Source organism: Polypterus senegalus, chromosome 14, assembly GCF_016835505.1.
Source record: "Polypterus senegalus isolate Bchr_013 chromosome 14, ASM1683550v1, whole genome shotgun sequence".
NCBI lineage: Eukaryota > Metazoa > Chordata > Cladistia > Polypteriformes > Polypteridae > Polypterus > Polypterus senegalus.
In genome coordinates this window covers 137,824,077-137,841,732 of record NC_053167.1, presented here as the reverse complement: position 1 = coordinate 137,841,732, position 17,656 = coordinate 137,824,077, and positions in this window count along the sequence as shown.

Here is a 17,656-nt window from a genome sequence, read left to right as displayed (position 1 = left end):
CTCCACAGGGCTGCGTGCTTAGTCCACTGCTGTTCACCCTGCTGACTCACGACTGCACCGCCACGCACAACACCAACCACATCATCAAGTTTGCGGATGATACGACGGTGCTGGGACTGATAAGCAGGGATGATGAAAGAGCATACAGAGATGAGGTGAAACGGCTGTCCGCATGGTATGAAGACAACAATCTATCTCTCAATGTTGACAAGACAAAAGAGATAATCGTGGACTTCAGAAAATCACGTCCTGCCCACATCCCACTCAGCATCAACGGTTTAGATGTGGAGATTGTTAGGAGTACCAAGTTCCTCGGTGTGCACATAACTGAGGAACTTACGTGGACACAAAACACCTCATCACCAATCAAGAGAGCCCAGCACAGACTACACTTCCTGAGGCGGCTGAAACGAGCGCGTCTTCCCCCTTCCATCCTCACCATGTTCTACAGAGGCACCATAGAGAGTGTCCTGACCAGCTGCATCACTGTCTTGTATGGAAACTGCAACAAATCTGACCACAAGCGCCTGCAAAGGATAGTGAAGACAGCAGAGAACATTATTGGGGTGCCTCTCCCTTCACTACAGGACATATTTTACAAACGCAGTGTCCGCAAGGCCTGCAGCATTGTGCAGGACCCCTTACACCCCTCACATGGACTTTTCACACTTCTGCCATTCAAGAGAAGATACTGCAGCATCAAAGCCAAATCTGCCAGGCTGCAGGAGAGTTTTTACCTCCAAGCTGTTAGACTCCTTAACACCAGGCTGCCCCCTGGGACCTTCCACACGGCCTCAACCACCTCTAAAAACAGAACTTTATACATGAAAACCACAGTCCTGCAAAGATGAGCGTGCAGGTAGAAAAGAACTGAAAATCTCATACTGACCTCTAAGTATTTGGACACTCCTGATATCCTTATGCTATGAAACATCCTGACCTGTCATTGTTTACACACGTCTTAAACAAATATTATCATACACTGATAATCTCTGTACTATCTATATCTATTATTTATTATTTATTTATTTATTATATTACATATCTTACACATCAATATTGCTGCTACTTGTTTGTCCTATCTTTGCACAATATCTTGTCTTGTTTGTGTTTTAATTTTTAATTTCTTATTTTTAAAATTTTTAATTTTAATTCTATTTTTAATTTATTATTTACACATCATGTTGTTACACTGTGGACCCAGAGCTTCGCAATTTCGGCTATCTGTATACTTTGTGGACTTGAACCCGGACACAGACAGACGGACATCGTTGGCTCCACCACACACTGTTTATTTACACTAATATTTACAATTTACGTGCACAACGAACCCCAGTGCCTCCAGCACCGATCCCCCTCAATCCAGGCCTCAAAGTCCTTCGTGCCTCTCTCTTGGCCGCCTCCAGTCCTCTCTCCAAATCTGTCCACTTCCACCCGACTTCCGCTCTCGACTGAAGGGAGGCGGCCCCTTAAATAGGAACCCGGATGGGCTCTAGCTGCTCCCCGGCACTCCTCCGCAGACACGCCCCAGTGTGGTGGAAGTGCCGGCTGCGCACCCGGAAGCCATCCTGGTGTGGCGGAAGTGCTGGGCTCCTGGGTTGTTCAGGCACCGGGGCGCCGCCTGGCGGTGGCCACGGGTCCCTACAGGGCTGGGCTTCCAAGCCCTTTACCTGTGGCCCCCAACATACCCAGGGCGGACGCCCCCTCGCGGTCTGGAGGAGGTACAAGCCCTCCTCCGGTCCTCCTGGGCCACAACTTGTATATGGTTGAGATGATAATAAAGTTCACTTTGACTTTGACTTTTTGACAAGACCACTCAGCTTCCAGTGGCCATTCTACCTAATATAAATGATCTAAATCAGTCCTCACAGTCTTCAGGCTTCACATGGAAGAATTTGACGATGATGGTCATGTTGGAGATCTGGCCTTCGATCCATCAATGTAAGGACTGCATGGAGCCCTGATCAGGTGGCTATACTCAGACCAGCCCATGTGGCACCAACTATCATTTCATCTCATCTCACGTAATCACCTTCAGGGTCACAGAACCTAACCTGGCAGCATTAGGCACAATTTTGATATTCAATACCAGAAATCTATGGACAAATGACCTGACCAGCCTGTGTTTTGAATGTTTGTTAGCCCGTGGAAGCCTTTGTGCAGAAGCAAATTACAATAATCCCTCGCTATATCGCACTTTGACTTTCGCGGTTTCGCTCTATCGCAGATTTTATATGAAAGCATAACTAAATATATAACGCGGATTTTTCGCTGCTTCGCCGGTTCTGCGGACAATGGGTCTTTTACTTCCTGTACATGCTTCCTCAGTTGGTTTGCCCAGTTGATTTCATACAAGGGACGCTATTGGCGGATGACTGAGAAGCTAACCAATCAGAGCACGCAGTTAAGTTCCTGCCTGCTGAATGCAGTGTTAACCAGGAAGTCTCGTCTCGCTCATTCAGCATCAACGTGTTTCGCTGTGTAAAGAGTTGTGCTCTTTTGAGTTTATCTTTGTGCATAGTCAAGCCCTTCATTATGGCTCCAAAACGATCTGCTGCTGCTTCAGGGGCCGTGCCCAAGTGCAAACGGAAGATGTTAATGATTGCTGAAAAGGTAAACGTTTTGGATTTGTTGAAGGCTACGATTCTTTTTATTTAAAAAATAGGAAAGGAATATAAGATCTACGGCCGCAGTGTCCTTTTAACCAGGGTGCAAAACGAGTTGTAAGTGGATGTAATAAGGCAGTAGTCTGGATGGAATCTGCTTTAGGGATTTGCATTGAAGAAGAACAACGGCAGTGCTTCACAATCGCCTGAAGAGGCTCCTTTAGAAGAGCTGTAACGCTCTCCTTTGTTGTGCAGTAAAATTAAACTCATTGTTATCGGACAAGTCATCGTGTCATTGTTGGTGAATAACCATAATTAATTTTCTACTTACAGTACTTAGTACATGTACGTGCGTTTAGTGTCACTGTACACACATTTACTGTATACTATTTTTCTTGCATTGTACGTATTTATTGCTGGTGGCCTGTCTATCGTAATGGCTGTAACATATGTGCTATTGGAGACACTCAATATCTTTAAAATAATATTTAGGTTTTACTGTATATAAACAGTGTGTTTATATACATAATTTCAAAGAATCTTACCTAATATCTAAGGGAATACAAAGGGATTATGCTGTATAACTCTGCGGGGAATATTTATAAACAGTGTGGGAGAGTTTATAAGGGCTTAAAATATATAAAAATAACCATAGAAACATATGGTTTCTACTTCGCGGATTTTCACCTATCGCGGAGGGGTCTGTAACGCAACCCCCGCGATCGAGGAGGGATTACTGTATACTTTATAAAAAACAGTGGGGGTTGGTTAATGGTGAACTTGTAATGTATAATATGTGAGCAAAGATGTTGTTTTGAATGCAGGAATCAATTCTGGGTGAGGCATCAGTCCATCACAGCCTCTTCTGCGAACCTAAGGTGTATGCCTTTGGCAAAATGGGAGAAAACCCCTTAGAGATCTCCAGACACGCAAGAAGCAGTTATGGGATTCGAACAGAGGATGCTTCATCTGTGAGGTAGCAGCACTAAAGAGAACACAACCGATGGGAAATGAGTAATCTGAAAGTGAAGTGAAGTGAACATGTAGGGGGCACTCAAACACATTGGTAAGCAGAAGATGCTACTGCTGCCCCCATGTCTGACCTTTCCATTTACTTCTTGATCAAGAAAATAAAGTAACAGATGAGTAAAATAATGTCCAGTAATGAACATTTGTAATCTTTGAGTCAACAACTGAAGGCTTTGTTTTCTGATTGTGCACTTGTATAAAAGCATTGGATGGGTCAATTGTTAATAGTCAGAGTCAGATGTTCTTTTGTCTGATGATCACCGATGACTTTTTGGTCTTTTTATTTATTTATTTATAAAGCACTTTAAAAACAACATCAAGGCTGACCAAAGTGCTGTACAATAAAAACCCAGCATATCAGACACACAAAACCAAAGGGTAAATGAAACAGAAACACAGAAACACAAAGAAGTGAAGAGATTCTTAATAAAAAGTATACAGTTAGCCAACATCTCATACTCGGTTTAAAGCCAGAGAGTAAAAATGTGTTTTTAAAAATGATTCAAATGCAGCTAGCGAAGGAGCCTGCCTAACGTGCAACGGCAAATCGTTCCAGAGTTTTGGGGCTGCAACTGAAAAAGCTCGATCACCTCAGAGTTTGCAATGTGCCTTGGGAACACATAAAAGCATCTGGTCTGCCGACCTGAAAGAGCGAGACGATACATAAGGGTGCAGCAGTTCCGACAAATAAAGAGGGGCACAACCATTAAAGGATTTAAAAACAAATACAAGGATCTTAAAATGAATTCAAAAATGAATTGGAAGCCAGTGAAGGGAAGCCAAAATTGGGGTAACATGCTCATGCTTTCTTGTGCCAGTTAAAAATTGAGCAGCAGCGTTTTGTACCAGCTGTAGGCGAGCAATGGAGGCCTGGCTAATTCCAAAAAGAAGCCAGTTTTTGACCAGTAATGATTTGTTTTGCTGATCGAATGAAGGCTCCGGCTGTTATGATCCCTCAGAGTCCAAAAATAAATTATAAATCTTGACATTCCCACTTTGGTAGGGACACTGTAAAAAAAAAACACCAGGTAGAGACCAAAATCGCACTGAAGAATCTTTATAAAATTAAAGATCTGTTTTTAACAAAAATACTCTAAAACAAAAGCAAACTCCATAAAGCACAAAAGACAAAGGAGTTTTAGTGAAGCAATAAGAAAATCCAAAGCAAACAAAATCACAGCACATCCAAAGAAATATCAAAAAGCAGAGCACGGAGTCAAAAAAATCCATTAATTATAATAAGCACAGAAGACTCACAGGACTCACCAAAAACTCCTAGCACATCCAAAAAGAACCACCAGGAACTGTGGGAGATCCTTCACATTTAAAGGGCAGAGGGCAGTTCCTGTGTAGTGATTGGCAGGTGGACCCTTCCACAAAACACATGGAACATAATAAAGGCATAGAAAACAAAGCACATAATAATAATAATAATAATAATAATAATAATAATAATAATAATAATAATAATAATAATAATAATCCATCCATCCATCTTCCAACCCGCTATTTTCTAAGTACAGGGTCACGGGGGTCTGCTGGATCCAATCCCAGTCAACACAGGGCGCAAGGCAGGAAACAAACCCTGGGCAGGGTGCCAGCCCACTACAGGGCACGCACACACACAAATACAACCAATCACACAATGGGGACAATTTAGGATCACTAATGCACCTAACCTGCATGTCTTTGGACTGTGGGAGGAAACCCACGCAGACACGGGGATAATAATAATAATAATAATAATAATAATAATAATAATAATAATAATAATAATAATAATAATAATAATGCTGGCACGGTGGCACAGTGAGTAGCCCTGCTGCCTTGCAGTTAGGAGACCCGGGTTCGCTTCCCGGGGCCTTCCTGTCTGGAGTTTGCATGTTCTCCCCGTGTCTGCATAGGTTTCCTCCCACAGTCCAAAGACATGCAGATTAGGTGGATTGGCGATCCTAGTGTGTGCTTGGTGTGTGGGTGTTCGCCCTGTGGTGAGCTGGCACCCTGCTTGGGGTTTGTTTCCTGCCTTGCACCCTGTGTTGGCTTTGTTTGCCCAGAGGGGACTGGGCGGTCTCTTGGTCTGGAAACCCTTCAGATTTTATTTTTTTTCTCCAGCCTTTGGAGTTTTTTTTTGTTTTTTTGTGTCATAAAGAAAAAAAGCTGTCTTAAACAAATGAGTTTTAAGTAAAGATTTGAAAAGTGAGAATGAATCAATATTTCTAAGCTGGTAATGAGTTCCAAAGCTGAGGAGCAGAGAAACTGAATGCTCTGCACCTTATGGTGGTAAGACATATGAAAGGGACAGTCAATTGGATGGAGGAAGAGGACCTAAGGGTCCGGGAGGGAATGGCAACATGGAGGAGGTCAGACAGATATGGAGGGGCGAGGTTGTGGATGGCCTTAAAGGTTAACAGGAGAATTTTGAAGTCAATATGGAACTTATCTGGAAGCCAGTGAAGCTGTTGCAAGATGGGAGTGATGTGGTGAATAGAGGGGGTTCTAGTAATGATGTGGGCAGCTGAATTCTGGACCAGTTGAAGCTTATAAAGAGATCTGCGAGAAAGTCCAAAGAAAAGGGAATTGCAATAATCCAGACGAGAAGTGACAAGGCTATGAACAAGGATAGCAGTGGTGTGGGGAGTGAGGGTGGGGCAAATACAATTAATGTTACGCAGGTGGAAATATGCAGACCAGGGGCCTCATGTATAAACGGTGCGTACGCACAGAAATGTTGCGTAAGAACTTTTCCACGTTCAAATCGCGATGTATAAAACCTACACTTGGCGTAAAGCCACGCACTTTTCCACGGTACCTCATGTCTTGTCGTACGCAAGTTCTCCGCTTGGTTTTGCAAACTGGCGGCACCCAGCGTCAAAGCAGTGCTACTGTTCTTGTGTGATTACTCTTTATTTTCCTGACGCGGCTTTATAAATACACAGAAACTAACCGCATATTGTTTATTAGTGTAACGCATCTGATTGTAATTAACTTGTAACAATATAATGGTCAGGGAACAGCCATAGTATTCCAAATGCCATAACTGCTTTAGCGTTGTTACTCTCACTTCTTCTTCTTCTTCTTCTTTCAGCTCCTCCCGTTAGGAGTTGCCACAGCGGATCATCTTTTTCCATATTACTCTCACTGCACCACTCGAGTATTTATATCACTGTATCTGAGTGTGAATCACAGCAGCAGCTGATCGGAAAGAGAATTATCGGTATACGGCATTAAGCACACGCTGTCTCAGCCACGGCAAAACGTTTTAAAGCCTTTCCTTTCTTCAATCCCAAGAACTGTAAACGCACTCAATCAATTGCTCCTTGTAGAACTGTTAGGACTTATAAGTACAATCACCTCACTGTAAACTTGCACTACAGTTATAATATCGCACAACCTGAGCCACTTTATAAGCACGTATTTACATATGATGACGATATCATTTTTAAGGTGAAATGCAGCAAAATATGTTTGTTAAATTATACAGATAAAACTTTAACTTCATTTAAATAATCTATATTCTTCACTGGGAGTGTCTTTAAGGATAGAATAATTAAACATGTACTACGAAGATATTTCAATGTTCTTTAAGCGTTTTGAAGAATCGGGCTAAGCTTACAGATGGCTTAACGTCTATTACAGAGCTGATTGTGTGGCGATCGGTTACTTGGGGAAAGAAAAGCACTGACTGCAGTGGCGGCTACGCCAATATATATTGAATATAAAACAGAAAGAGAAAATAACAACACAGCTAAAAACGCAGCGACAAAATTTCGGCAAAAGTTAAACGCTTGTGTCATGAGCACGAGGCGGCTATGCAGTGTCTACAACGGACGTGGCCATCCACCGTGCATAAGCTACCTTACTGACATTGGCGGAAGGAGCCACCGATTCTTCCTCTGCCCAGTGCCACCACAAGCCTAGAGCCGCCCTGAGTACTGCTGCAATAAATTATTTCATCGAAGTGAAACCCATGTTTAATAACGTGCTTTAACTCCTATCATCATGAAAATGATATCACATATACATCTCAGTATTTTAGTTATTCAGAGAGCTGTAATATCACGAATGTAATGGACTCTGTGTCCAGTTGGAGGAAGAGAGCCGGTTTAAGAAGCAAGTAGTGATTCACATACACAGAGCACATACAGTAGAAGATCAAATACAAAACAAAGCATTTAACGTGCTACTTTAATTACGATGTGATTTTAGAAACTGGTTAATTAAACAATTTTAAGATGAAGTTTATGATGTTCTACTTTAATGACAAAATAAACTACGTGATTAAAGTGGAAATGTCGAGATTGAAGTTGACATTTCGTGCTTTTTCCCCACCGTGTGGCTTTTTTCTCTGTACCCTAATAAGCTTTCATATGACACTCAGACAGTGGGCTTACAACTCGGCTTTTCACGGCGACTTTGATATGTGACTTCTTTTTTATTTCCGGCACTGTGCGATTTTGTGGATGTGAGCTTTCAAGTTTCTCCAACACGCTATGCCACTCGATCAACTTCCTTTTGTTGATTATACCACGGTTTATTTGAACAAATTGTACGTTTTTCCTTTGCCTCCACTTGGTATTCGCTGAAATTCTTATGTTTCCCCCCGTGCTTTTCCCATTGTCTTTTCACAGAAGGCTGCGCTTAAGGGCGATTTATATTGATTTGCATATTCAAATAGGCGTAATTCTGGGAGGATTTGGGGCGTTACATAATGCGCGTGCACGAGTGTTAGTTTTCACGCTGATCGGGATTTATGTAGTGGAAGAACGTGGAAGTTGGAGTACGCACAGATTCCTGCATCTGGATTTTTCTGTGCGTAAGCACATTTCGGCTTTTGTGCTTACGCCATGTTCTAGTGCGAGTTCTACGCACGACGTTATACATGAGGCCCCTGGAGATGATGTTGATGTGGGGCTGAAAGTACTGTCAAGGATGACACCCAAACTCTTAACCTGTGGGATTGGGGAGGCAGAGGAATTATTAATAACAAATGAAAAATGATCAGTTCTGGATAATGTTGATTTTGTACCAATGAGGAGAACCTCAGTGTTTAATTTAAGAAAATTTGAAGAAAACCAGGATTTAATTTCTGCTATGCAGTCAATAAGCGAGGAGGGTGGAAAGGAAGCAGTAGGTTTGCTAGTGAGGTGTCATCAGTGTAACGGTGAAAGTTAATGTTATATTTACAAAAGATATTGACGAGAGGAAGGAGGTAAATAATGAAGCGGAGAGACCCCAGCACATCTGAAGTAGCAGCGGTGGGATGAGATGTGAAAGTTTTAAGCTGAACAAACTCAGTGCGGTCTGAGAGGTAGGATTTGAACCACTCTAGTGGAGTCTGGGTAACGCCAATCGAAGATAATCTATTGAGAAGAGTAGTCTGACAAACAGTGTCAAATGAAAGTAACATTAGCATAAAACAATTAGATTATATTACAGTAGATCAACTTTATTAATCCCAAGGGGACATTTCAAAGCATACAGTTGAAGAAACACAAAAAACAAGAATACAGACTTAGAGGACAAATAACACAATCAATCAATCAATCAATCAAATAAATAGATATATAAATGTTGTAAGAAAAAACACAGACAACTGTGAAGAGTCGGGACACCCGTAGACAAACAGCGTATAATATAAAGAAACAAATGTGTGACGGATGACCGGGGATCTTGTCTGGACGGGATGCCCTTTTGAAGAGAAGACCGGAGGAATGGACATATTACCAGCAGTACATCCCCCGGGACACGAGAGGGCCACCCACTTGGTTTACATAGGGGCCACGGAATTGGAGTTTAGAAGCTCAACCCGGTGGGAGCCCATGGCCACCACCAGGGGGTGCCTGGACAGCTCCAGAGTCTGGGCATGCAGCACTTCCACCACAGCTGGAAATGCTTCCAGAAGAGGAGCTGAGTTCCTATGCTGCACTTCTGCTACATCTGGAAGTGCTGCCGGATGTCAATCAGGAGAAACCAGGAGCAGTATAAAGGAGGCCATCTCACTCCATTCAGGAGCCGGAGTCGGGAGGCTGTGGACAGAGCTTGTGGGAGAGGAGTGAAGGCGGTCACATAAGAGAAGAAAAGGACAGGACTGAGCATTGGGGCGGGCTGGTGCACTGTGTTGTGTGTGCAGGAGAACTGTAAATAAAAAGTGTGTGCTTTTGGACATTGTTGTGTCTCAGTGTCTGTCTGTCGCTGGTCTGATCTTCTATACACGGGTTATAAATACCTTGAAAGAGAGTCTCCAGAACAGACTTCTCATAATGGCGGAGCTTCTATTGATAAGGTCTGCCGGAAGGAAGAAACGGGTCCAGGCAGGTGGACATCATCAAAAAAGTCAACAAAGTCTGCAAAGGATGGAAGAGATGAGGTGCTAGTGAACAGCGCCCTCTTGTGTTGTGGTGGGACGTTACCATTATCTGAGCCTTTAAGCTGCCCCAATGTATATTATGCAAAGATTTCAAAATGAACTTAAAGAGTGCGTCAGGAGGAAGGGTTGATTTGCCTGACCCAAAGTGAACAAAAATGCATAAAACAAGGAAATGAACCCCAGCCAGGGTAGCAACCCCGGGCTAAATACAGTCATATGAAAAAGTTTGGGAACCCCTCTCAGCCTGTATAATAATTGACTCTACGTTCAACAAAAAGATAACAGTGGTATGTCTTTCATTTCCTAGGAACATCTGAGTACTGCAGTGTTTTCCAAGCAAAGATTTTTAGTGAAGCAGTATTTAGTTGTATGAAATTAAATCAAATGTGAAAAACTGGCTGTGCAAAAATGTGGGTCCCCTTGTAATGTTGGTGATTTGAATGCCTGTCACTGCTCAACGCTGATTACTTGATGAGCTCATGAAGCCTTGAACTTCATAGACAGGAGTGTCCAATCACGAGTGGTCAAAGGTATTTAAGGTGGTCAATTGCAAGTTGTGCTTCCTTACCTTTGACTCTCCTCTGAAGAGTGACAGACAGCATGGGATCCTCAAAGCAACTCTCAAAAGATCTGAAAACAAAGATTGTTGAGTCTCCTGGTTTAGGGGAAGGCTACAAAAGCCATCTCAGAGGTTTAAACTGTCAGTTTCAAGTGTAAGGAATGGAATCAGGAAATGGAAGGCCACAGGCACAGTTGCTGTTAAACCAACTCAGCAGGTCTGGCAGGCCAAGAAAAATACAGCAGTGGCATATGAGCAGGATTGTAAGAATGGTGACAGACAACCACAGATCACCTCCAAAGACCTGCAAGTACATCTCGCTGCAGATGGTGTATCTGTACATCGTTCTACAATTCAGCGCAATTTGCACAAAGAACATCTGTATGGCAGGGTGATGAGAAAGAAGCCCTTTCTGCACTCACGCCACAAACAGAGTCGCTTGTTGTATCAAATGCTCATTTAGACAAGTCAGATTCATTTTGGAACAAAGTGCTTTGGAATGATGACACAAAAATTGAGTTACTTGGTCAGAACAAAAAGCGTCTTGCATGGTGGAAGAAGAACACCACATTCCAAGATAAACACCTGCTACCTTCTGTCAAATGTGGTGGATGTTCCATCATCCTGTGGGGCTGTGTGGCCAGTTCAGGGACTGGGGCCATTGATAAAGTCGAGGGTCGGATGAATTCAACCCAATATCAACAAATTCTTCAGGATAATGTTCAAGCATCAGTCACAAAGTTGAAGTTACGCAGGGGTTGGATATTCCAACAAGACAATGACCCAAAACACAGTTGAAATCTACAAAGGCATTCATGCAGAGGGAGAAGTACAATGTTCTGGAATGGCCGTCACAGTCCCCTGACTTGAACATCATCGAAAATCTATGGGATGATTTGAAGCAGGCTGTCCATCAAATTGAACTGAACTGGAGAGATTTTGTATGAAGACTGGTCAGCAACACCTCCATCTAGAATCCAGACACTCATCACAGGCTACAGGAGGACAGTGTCTGGAGGCTCAAAGGAGCAAAAGGAGGCTCAACTGTGTATTGATGTCATATCTCTGTTGGGTGCCCACATTTATGCACCTGTCTAATTTTGTTATGATGCATATTGCATATTTTCTGTTAATCCAATAAACTTAATGTCACTGCTGTAATCCTACTGTTTCCATAAGGCATGTCAGATATTAAAAGGAAGTTGCTACTTTGAAAGCTCAGCCAATGATAAACAAAAATCCAAAGAATTAAGAGGGGTTCCCAAACTTTTTCATATGACTGTATAACACAAGCTTTATCGGCCCTGTTTGTTTGTTGGTCAATAAAATTTTTAATAGTCTGAGTCAGATGTTCAGTTTGCTTAATGGCAGGCGATCTGTTTTTTTTCTTTTTTCGTCAGCACCATGCAATATTTAAAAAAATTCCAAGATTTCATGATGTACTGGCAGGAAAAGGATGGTCAGTAGATATTTTATGATAAAAGACTGTGAGAAAAGCCGTAGCCTAAAAAGAAAACAAACCAGATGTTAAAAGTGGAAGTCAAAAGCACGATTTCATCTAAGCCACTACCGCTAACTAATAAAGAGAAAGGAAAAAAAATAAAAACGTTAGAATCGTTAAGGGTTTTTATAAAATCTCAACTAAATTGTGACCGTTATCTAGTTGTGCAGATGATGTCATCGTCATAAAAAGCCGGTGCATCATGGTAAACATCACCAAGGCAACGGGGGCCACAAAACTCTCATAAAGGCGGCACTTGTGAAAAACACACTGGCATTGAAAATAATGAAAATAATCGAAAGGCCATTAGGGTCTTTTGTTTGAAGGTCAGTGGACACTCATGCGCTTTCACTTATCAGGATTGCTCAAAGTCTATGACTCTCGGAGTCAGACTGGACATGCCGGTAATGCCCACTTATTTAAATTCATTTTTCAGTTTAGTAATGTGCATATCTTGGAAGTTCAACAATGGTAATTGTTTAAAGCAACCACATAGTCAAGCTGGACATACAATGACCATTTAAACATGATCACCGATGTCCTTTAGTCGGATACTCAGGAATTATTAGGGGCGTTCAAAAAGTTTCTGCACTTTAAAATTTTCATTGGAAACGGTAATAGTAGTAATTGGCCATTCAAAAGTTGGTTCAATGCTGGGGAAATTGCATTGCAAAGGATGGTGACTAGGTACAAAAGTGATGTCATTTGTTTTTGAAATCCATCCATCCATTATCCAACCCGCTATATCCCAACCACAGGGCCACAGGGGTCTGCCAGAGCCAATCCCAGCCAGCACAGGGTGCAAGGCAGGAAACAAACCCCGGGCAGGGCACCAGCCCACTGCAGGGCGCGCACACACACACACACACACAACAGGCACAATTTAGAATCACCAATCCACCTAACCTGCATGTCTTTGGACTGTGGGAGGAAACCCACGCAGACACGGGGAGAACATGCCAACTCCACGCAGGGAGCGAACCTGGGTCTCCTAACTGTGAGGCAGCAGCGCTACCCACTGCGCCACCCTTGTTTTTGAAATTCTTAATAAATAGAGTTAAAAAAAAGTGTGAAAACTTTTTGAATGTCCCTCGTATTATTGGTCATTCCAAATGAGAACAGGCCATTCAATCCAACAAAGGTCCACACTCCTGTCTTTTAATGCCTGCAAAAAAAAATAAAACATCAAGTCGAGTTTTGAAGGTCCAAACCCTTAAGGAAATAAAAATCCAAAAAGAGATCTTCACATCTTTGTGGTTTCTCCTAAACAACAATGAGATCAGAACAAAATAAAATGGAGACATGCTGTCTTGTCTGCTACTTCTCAGATTTTTTTCCTGAGACCCAGTTCCCCTGTATTCTTACAAGTATCCCCTCTTGCGTTTCAGATGAGAATTCAGGAATTCATACAATGGACTTAGATTTTCCATATAGTGTCTTGACATTTTTTTTTTTTGCAATTTGAAAGTATTGCTATTGTGTGCTCAGTAAGATACTAAATGGTGAAATGTATCGACAGTTGTTTGTGGTAATGAACCACTTTACTATGATTATAAAACTGTAGTCCTTGCTTCTAAATGGTATTATTAGTTACTTTAATTTATATTGCTGTGCTCCAGTTAAATCATAGCCAGTCTGGAAGAAAAGTCAGGTGGTGCGGCATAGTGGGTAAGACTTTGGACTTCCAACTGTGAGGTTGTTAATTCAAATCCCACTACTAACACCATTGTGAAGCCATGAGAAAGTCAATTCATCTGCCTCTGCTCAAAATGGAACAACAAAAGAAACATGACCATTTATAGTTGAAATATTGGAAGTCAAGTTAGATAAAGACTTCAGTCCAACAGAAACATGAAGTCTTGGAAGAGATTAAAACAAGACTAGAAAGAGATCTCACAAAACTTAACATGCTTTTTCAACCACAATCTCAATTTTGGCCACTTTTTACCTCAGTTGTTGTATCTCATGTCTCCTTTTTGTCTAAGGTTATTTGTTCTAAGGGGTTTTAGGAGACACATCTGTGACAAAGTTGATTTTTAAATTAAACATTCATGGGAATCTCTTTAAAGTCTCATGAACCATCAAATATCAATCATTTAGCAGTAAGAATTTCTATGGGTAAAGTCCTACTGTCTACCACAATACTTGGTCTCTTATTCCAAGTGTTTATGGTTCTCCATGTGAAGAAAACTTTCCAAATGTTTGTGTGAAATTTACTCTTAAATAAGTTAGTTTCCAACTGTGTCCCCATGTTCTTAATGAACTCATTTATCAAATCCACCAGACTAATAATTTTAAACACTTCATCTCCTGTAAGGACTCAGCTCTTTTAATCTTTTCTCATCACTCATTCCCTGTAGCCCCTGAATCAGCCTCGTTGCTCTTCTCTGGACATTTTCTAGTACTGCTATGTCTTTTCTGTAGACCAAACCTGCACACAGAACTCCAGGGGCCTTATGTATGAATGGTGCGTATGCACAAAAATGTTGTGTATGCCCGTTTCCACACTGAAATCGCAATGTATAAAACCTAAACTTGGCATAAAGCCACGCACATTTTCATGGTAGCTAAAACCCTGACGTACGCAAGTTCTTCGCTTGGTTTTGCAAACTGGCGGCACCCAGCATCAAAGTGGTGCTACTCTTCCAGCGTTGTTTCCCTTTCTTTTTTAGATCCACATCCCTGACACGGTTTTATAAATACAATGAAATTAACCGCATATTGTTTATTAGTTTAATGCATCTGATTGTTATTAACCAGTAACAATATAATGGTGCACAGAATGGTCAAACTATTCTAAATACCATAGCTGCTTTAGCATTGTTACTCTTACTGCACCTTCTTCTTCTTCTCCTTTCAGCTGCTCCCATTAGTGGTTGACACAGCGAATCATCTTTTTCCATATTGCTCTCACTGCACCACTCTGAGTATTTATATTACTGTATATGAGTGGGGAATCACAGCTCTACAGCAGCTGATCGGAAAGAGAATTATTGGTATACAGCATCAAGCACACGCTGCCTCAGCCATGCTGTCTATTTGAACTGCTCTCATATGGCAAACGCAGACTGGACTTGTCAGTGATGTCTACTCACATATTGATCACCACTCAAGTTGTTCACCTGCATTTCTTTTAAGGCCAGTAATTGCCATCATATTATTGATCATAAACCGAACATGTTAATAACATCAGTGGTCAGTAATGTAGATTTTTTGGAAGGACAGTTATTTCATTGGCCACGGAGACAGACTGGAGTTGTCAGTGATGTCTACTCATATATAGATCACCACTCAAGTTGTTCACCTGCATTTCTTTTAAGGCCAGTACTTGCCATTATATTATTGATCATAAACTGAACATGTTAATAACATCAGTGGTCAGTAATGTAGATTTTTTGTTATTTCATTGGCCATGGAGACAGACTGGAGTTGTCAGTAATGCCAACTAACATGTTGATCATCACTCAGGTTACTCATGCACATTTCTTTGATGGCCAGTAGTTGTCATGTCATTTTCTAACCTGCTTAATCCAGACCAGGGTCTCAGGGGCTGGAGCCTATCCCAGCTAGCATAGGACACAAGGCAAGAAGAAAACACCAGACAAGGCACCAGTCCAACACAGATTGAACACTCACAACACCAAACATACACTTTTTGCATCACCAGTTCAAATAACTGGAATGTCTTTGAATGGCAGGAGAAAACTGGACCTCCATGCCAGGATGTGAACCCTGGTCTCCTTACTGTGAGGCAACAGTACTACCAGTGCAAACCCCAGTAATTGCCATTTTATTATTGATCAAAAACCGGACATGTTAATAACTTCAATGGTCAGTAATGTAGATGTTTTGAAGAACAGTTGTTTCAATAGCCATGGAGAGAAGTTGAACTTGTCAGTAATTTCCACCAATATATTGATCATCCCTCAGGTTAGTCATGAACATTTTGTTGAAGGCCAGTAACTGACATTTTATTGTGACCGATGGGTACAGACTGGACGTGTTAATAATAGTAGTGGTCAACGTCAACTTGATTGACCTTTAGTAATGCACACGTGTTTTATGACTAGTAGTTGTGATCTTTTTAGTTACAGCCAGGACATGTCACTATTGACCATTTATTTGTGGCCAATTATATCATTTTGTTTCATGGTTAGCAGTGGTCACATTTCGTTGATCACAGAGGAATGTCAGTAATGTTCAAATTGTGTACAGCCATGGATCAGCAGTGTGCTTTTGTTTAATGGTACATTTGTCTGCTGGTCTGTAATTTTTTTTTGTCTTTTTACTGATTATGAAGACAGACTACACATTAATGTCCATTTGGTTGGCTTAGCTAGTAACAGACATTGTTTTTGAATTTCTCCGTCTAGATGATTCACTTCAATGGCCTGATGCTCAGGCTTGCCTGCTTGCTTTTCTCTCTTGCATGGTCTTCCAGCATTTGACCTCTCAAATGCCACAACTGGTCCCAAACGTAGGGCGGAATGGCTGCGAAGGGAAGGGCGTTCGAGTTCGAGGTGGGTTTTCATGCCATCAGACGTCCTGATTTAACATGACAAGGTCCCATGAATGTGTAGAATGACACGGGGGGATTAGGGTGAGCTGGCAGCCCCAGGCACCGCTTCCTGCATTTGTCAAGGCTGACCTGCCAGCAAGCCGAGGCCAGATCTTCCCGACAGATATGGTCCAGGCGGGATTGCACGCCTGTCCGAAGCTGTTAGCCGTCCGAATGTGAGTGGCGCGATTTCGCTTTGTGGGGTGGGAGACCGCGATGACCTGCTCCTGACTCAGAGGCATGCGAAGGGGCTGAAACGGCGGCCGGGGAGTGGCGGACACGGAGACATTTGTGCACCTTTGTCTGCCTGACGCTCGAGACTCACAATGTCTTCCAAAACAGAATGCACCCAGGGTATCGTAAATTTGGACCCTGAAAACTATTGCCGGGGTCAATTTGAAAACTTGAGGTAATCGTGCAGACTGGATAACAAACCATGATGGACAGGGGTGTTAAATAAAACAGTGTATGATCAATCCGCATGCATGATGTAAATGAACTATCAGGAGAACGCTTATTGACTCTGCATGAATGAGTGATGTGCTTCTGTCCCATCCAGATTGGGCTCCTGCCTTGTGCCAAGTGCTGCCAGGCTACGCCCTTGTCTGCTGTTACCCTAAAGCAGATTTGAGGATGAAATATGGTGATCTTGATACAGAATGGACATGTCAGTAATGACCATTTTTGTGATGATCACCAACGTCCTTTAATTTGATGGTCAGCAATGGTAAATTTCATTGATCACAGAGACACAGTGGACATGCCAGTAATGCCCAAATGTTTCTTAGTCATCGGTCAGTAATGTGCTTTTGGTGATAGATGGTCCCGCTGTTTGCGATTACTCATTACATCAATGGAAGGAAAGGATTGGCTGACATCCTGGTTGGCTTGGAAGGTCGATTACCAGAAAGTGAACATTGAAGGATGGACGTCTGGGCCTGGGATTGTTGGTGACAAGGGGATGTCTTGTGCAGTTTTGGTACCGTATGCCAAGCTCTCACCAGTGTTTGGTAGCTAACCTGTGCAGCTAGGTTCC